The sequence below is a fragment of the Tupaia chinensis genome, unplaced genomic scaffold, assembly GCF_000334495.1.
Source record: "Tupaia chinensis unplaced genomic scaffold, TupChi_1.0 Scaffold000216_1, whole genome shotgun sequence".
Lineage (NCBI taxonomy): Eukaryota > Metazoa > Chordata > Mammalia > Scandentia > Tupaiidae > Tupaia > Tupaia belangeri.
In genome coordinates, this window is record NW_006159691.1 from 584,894 (window position 1) to 590,549 (window position 5,656).

General features: G+C 50.2%; 1 protein-coding gene across 7 annotated transcripts in view; it reads right to left on the bottom strand.

Annotated features, from left to right (window-relative positions):
• Positions 1-5,656, bottom strand: part of PKIG (cAMP-dependent protein kinase inhibitor gamma) — an 86,813-nt gene that overhangs the window by 36,554 nt on the left and 44,603 nt on the right. The window contains exon 1 of one of the 7 annotated variants that reach the window (XM_006147559.3): positions 1,789-1,942. The exons of the other annotated variants lie outside the window; for them this stretch is intronic. The gene's annotated coding sequence lies outside the window, so the exon portion shown is untranslated. Of the gene's footprint in view, positions 1-1,788; positions 1,943-5,656 lie in introns of those variants that run through there. 7 annotated transcript variants of the gene reach the window in all.

Consider the following 5,656-nt stretch of genomic DNA (forward strand, 5'->3'; position numbering starts at 1 on the left):
ATGCGAAACCTGAAATAAATCATAAAAACACAGAAGTGACTTAATGCTTCCTGTTTTGTGTCTTTTTTTTTCTTTTGTTTTATGTTCATTTTAAAAATCTATATTATCATTGCTGGAGAGAGCATGTGCTGGCCAGAGAGAGCCTGAGAGAGGGAGAGAGAGAGGGAGAAAGCATTCCCCACTGGGGCATGGTCATACCGCAATTTCTTCTCTTCTGTTTCTCCATCCCGTCAGGACTCGGGACAAGTATACACACACCCAGTGTGTTTTTCAAGCTGCTGAAGTGAGGATTTGAACCACACAGTCAGCCATGTGGGATCTGGCTCCCTTAGCCACTAATCTACAGGGCCATCCCACTGTCTTTTTTTTTTTTTTTTAAAGGTTTTTGCCATAGGGTGCATATGATCACTGGGGAGAGCCAGAGAGAGACAGTAAGAGGAAAAGCAATAAATCACCCACCCTGGGTGGATGGCCGCACCATAATCCCGTCTCCTTCATTCTCCTCCTGGGATTCTAGGTGCACATGCACACAAGCCTGGCATGATTTTCAAGCCGGCAAGTCCAGGGCTCACAGGGCAGTCAGTCGTATAGGAGTTCAGTGCCTTAACTTCCATGCCACCTGCTGGCTCCCCATTGTCCTTTGTTAAGTGTCCTGCGGGCACTGGTTTTTGGCCACTCTGGGATCCTAGAAACCTAAGGCACTCTGTCCTGAAGTTCTAAGGGTCCTTCTCAAACGGAAACACGCGGATGGTTCTCCTTAAGCTGAATTTAGAAATACACAGATCATCTCGTTTTGTCCCCTCGCTTAGGCACTAATGAAGAAACTAAAGCCCGGAGTATAAAACACTTCCCGAAGGTGGTATGGTTTCCTTAGGTGGCCTTTCTAACACATGGGGGCTTTTTGTTTTTTAAAACTGAAATCTTTTACCTTTAATTATAATTTTTCAAATATATTCAACCTGCTCACAGGAGAGTTAAGTCAGAACTCATTCCAAGCCATGCCAAGTCACTGGAGAACACTCAGCTCAGGGAGCCTCTGATGAGGGACCTGGGGGTAACGAGGGCCCTCCCTTCCTCTCCTGCAGAATGGCTCACAGGAATTAGTTTAAAATCCTAAAAACAGACACCAACAAATATAAGGCTGACATTTTCTGGGTATTGTCTAGGAGTAACCAGTAAACTTTAAAAAGGAAGCAATAAAAGATCACAAAGCCAGAGTTAAAGGTTTCTAATCCCGCTTTCCATCTTGAAGTTCTTTCTCCACCTACAGCTCTGGGGTTACTTGTGATGAGATAACCTCATGACATCTGACCCTATCTGTATCTGAAATTATATCTTACACGGGTAAGGGCACAACTATACAGAATTTGCACTTTCAGAGCATGTTTTTCTAGAGTGTTTAAACATTTCTGTACTACCTTTGTAATCAGAAAGAAAAGATAAATAAAGATTTTACACAGAGTTTCTAAGAGAGAATTTATTTTTTCACCTACAGATTTGGGGCAGGAGCTGCTTTTAAAGCTCCTGGATACTCTGTCACATTTCTTTGGTTAAGAAGATAAAACAGCATTGGAATGTAACCCATCTATGAGACTTGAGGCTCCGACTCTAGCCCTAGGCAGTTCCAGACAAAGCCATAATTTTCAGAGCAAGCTCACATATATCATAATATAAAAATAGACCCTTTGTGACCGAGGCTGGGAAGCAAGCTCTCCAGAGAGCTCTGCCTCCGGGCTCCGCTGCTCCCTGGAGGTGGAGCATGGAGGAGGAGAGTGAGGTCGTACTTACAAAAGCAAAGTTTCCTCTAAATCCAGGGGTCCTCAGTCAGAAGTGAAGGCAGAATTTAAGAAACCGGGATTTGAGGTTAGCATTCCAGACCTGTGGGGCAGGCAGGATTCTCTCCTGCCCTTTCTCTCTCTCCCCTGCGTCACTTAAATGAAAAGCACTTCGAGGGTTTGGTGGGTGTTTCCCACGTCTCGGGCCAAGTAAGTCCCATTTGTTGTAATCCAATGCTCAGCCTGGTGATGTCAACTGCTCGACTCACTTGCTCAGTTTCCACCTCTCTGTCCACAGCAGAGATCCATTTCCTTTGGACAATGAGCCAGGGGGCTGTAACTGTGTCCCAGGCTGTCACATTTACCTAACATCCTTCCTTCAATTTTCAGCCCTGCTGCCGTGGTGACAAAAGGCTTCCTATCCACTCGCTCTGCCAGGGCTCCCAGCGTAAATTCCTTTGCTTCTTAGTGACTGCCGGCTGGGGGCTATCTTGCCTAGCTAGCTGTGTTGTGTTTTAATTCACTGTTCTGCTATATAACGTACCATACAGGGTGAAGACCTTCACCCCACCCCACCTCCCTCTCTTTCTTCCTGCCCAATTTTCCAAGTTATTTAATTTCTCCATACAGCCTCCCAGGTATGTGCTGGGCACAGCGCATGCGTTTGTCTTTCACCTCGGGGAGATGACGTGCGCTCGTGGGAAAGGCTTGGAAACTCTGGTCGGCTGCCTGGGGAACTGGGTTCCTGGTTTGGTCACACACACACCATGGGATGAACAGCCTCAGGCAAGTCATCTCCCTTTCCAGACCTCAGTTTCCCCATTGAGAAAGCGATGCTTGGGTATCCTCCACTTCGGAAACACTATGATTGAAAATCGGCGATGGCGGATCTTATCAGCAAAGCACCGAGGGCACGTGACTGCAGGCTGAGCAGCAATGTGCTCGAGGAAGGAAGAACCCTGGAAGAGTCTGAGGCCGCTGCCCAGGACAGCGTGAGCCAGGCTCCTTCAATTTAGCCCCCTTTAGAGAGGAGTTGCGCTGTTTCTGTAGGAGAAAACCCAAAAGAAGCACCAAGCAAGTTCTGGGAGACACGCAGCGGGCAGCACAAAGCACTAGACGAGGGAAACAAGTATGAGAACGTCACCATCTCAGGGCCGGCGTGGAGCGGTGGCCAGCAAGGTGACACTGACCTGCGCGGGCAGTGTGCTTGATGTGGAGACACACACCCTCCCCGCTGTGTGCCACGGGCAGCAACGTGACACGCACGGTGGTGTGGGTACCGTGTGGGAGCCAGAGGTGTGGACTTAATCACTCTATTTTCAGCTATAAAATGGGATACTGAGCGGTCTCGGGACTACTGAACACACGGGGAAACTGAGCCACGTGTAAGGAAGCTGAGCGAATGTAGTACGTGCCGAACACTGAAGAGATGTTAGTCTCCTCGGGAACCAGCAGTTAGCGAAATGGCTATGTTGCTGGACTCCCACGTAGTCGACAGCGGTTCGCATCCCGGACCCGGTGGCTTAAAACTCACGCCGGGTGCGTGTGCGGGCGGGCCCAAGATCCCGAGAGGAGAATGGAGGAGAAGGGATTGCGGCGTGATCACCCCCTCTGGAGGGCGATTTCTCGCTTTCTGTCTCTGGTTCTCTCTATCTGTCTGGCGAGCGCACACGCCCTATAGCAAAAACCTCTCCAAAAAAAAGGAGAGATGTTAGTTTCTTCGTTAAACTTAAGCGCACTTGGTTCTCATAGCACCCTTACGAGACTCAGGCACCCGGGACTGTGCCATTAATCTCTTTTTCCTGCAGAGGAAAATGAAAGAGAAGTTAGTGACATGCCCAAAGTCACACAGCTCAAAAGCAAAGGGCCACAGTTAGAAACAGAGTCTCTTAACTCCTAACTAGGTCAGCGTACATGCCCACCCACATGCCCAGGCTACTCCCAGAACAGCTAGTCCCTCTAGCCTGGTAAAGGCAGTACCTCCGGCTCCAGGTCAGGGCGTGCTTACTTGCTTTACCACCAAACACCGTGCGGCAAAACACCGCAGCAAGCCTGTGCTTTGGCTGCCTCTCCGGAACAGTGGCCAAGCTGACCTGTTTTAATGCTATGGAGACAGGGTTGAGGTTAGGACTGGAGCTCTACAGCTCTCTAGAGGCAGGGGCAGGGAAGGCGGGGGTGGCTTGTGACTTAAGAATTTCAATCAGTTCTCAGAAAACTGTGATGCTTATCAGGAAAGACTTAAGCAAACAGGCTACCTTAGGAGGGAGTTAGCCAAGCTCATGGCTGTCAGCCATGAGGAGATGGAAAGACCCGCAGCTGGTAACCCAAGGAGAGTGGCAGCTGAGAGCTCGGAGACAGCTGCTCCCTGGAGTCCGTGCCATGCAGGACTCCAGGCTGTACCTCTTTGTGCCTGGCTTCCCGAAGTAAAATGAGAACCTTAACTGCACTCACCCTACTAGGTTCCCCGTGTGGGTCAAGAGTCTAGAAGTTCAAAAATCCTTGCCAAAATAAGTTGCAACGCCTTAATAGTAAAGATGCTATTTGCTAATTCTGACTCAGTTTCACCACCCTCTGCCCGACCCCGACGTGACAATGAAATGAAGCTGAGAATGTCGGGAAGTCAGAGAAGGGCAGGATGAGTAAGGAGTACGCACCCTCTGAGAGCTGTCGGGTGTCAGCGGCACAGGCAGTGTGTGGGCCTGTGGCCATTGTCTGGCTGTGCCCTTCCGCCAGCAGCCCAGTGGGCGTCAGGAAATGAAGCTGAGCCCTCAGCAGGGTCACTGCACTGACATCACCCTCGGTGCTTTGAATCATATTTTGTTACTTGAACAAAAATCATAGGAACCCATATATAAAAATGACAGGATCATTTTTCTCAACAACACGCACTTTGTACACTTGCCTTGCAGGCTGAACAACCCTACATCTAGACAGGACCCGTGAAGAGAGAGCCCTAACGGGCCCACCCACGTGCCTATCACTAACAAGGGTGGAGATGCTTTGGAGACCACACTCTCCCAACACTGCTCCATGGGCCACTCTCCAAACACCATGGCAGGTGCAGGAGCAGGCATGGACACTCACCTCTTGCAGGGGTGCGAGGAGAGGCCACCCATGGCACTCAAAGGTTCCCCGGGGTAAGTGTCTGATCAGGACAGTCTGGGGCCAGGCCTGTGTCTGCAGCCCTTTTGTGCTCCTGCCTCATGAGGGGTGTCCCTGCAGGAAAGGTGCCCACTCTTCAGAGAGCAGCATTGGATTAATCTGGAGACTAAGGAAATTGGCTGCCTCAGTGCACAGGTGCACAGAGCTGGTCTGAGGGGCTCAGACAGTCCCTCTGCCACAAAGCTGCCCTTAATTCCACCCCCTACTGCAGGATGGGAGGGGTTTCTCTCTTAAGAATCTTCTTCTTGGGGACCAACAGTTAGCGTAATGGCTATGTTGCTGGACTCCCGCGGTTCGCATCACGCCGGGCGCGTGTGCGTGTGTGCCCAAGATCCCGAGAGGAGAATGGAGGAGAAGGGATTGTGGTGTGGCCATCCCCCCCAGGAGGTGATTTCTCTCTTTCTATCTCCCTGTCTCTCTGTCTGTCTGGCGAGCGCACACGCTCTATAGCAAAAACCTCTCCAAAAAAAAGTATCTTCTTCTTTTCTCCTTTGAGGTATATTTATTTCCAGGCAGGTCTTACTCTGCTAAAAACCTGACCTTTGTTGTTTGCTATCGGGTGCATGCTCTGGCTGGAGAGAGACAGAGAAAGTGAGAGAAAGAGAAAGTAGGAACCAGCAGTTAGCGTAATGGCTATGTCGCTGGACTCCCACGTAGTCGACCGCGGTTCGTGTCCCGGACCCAGTGGCTTAAAACTCACGCCGGGCGCATGTGCGTGC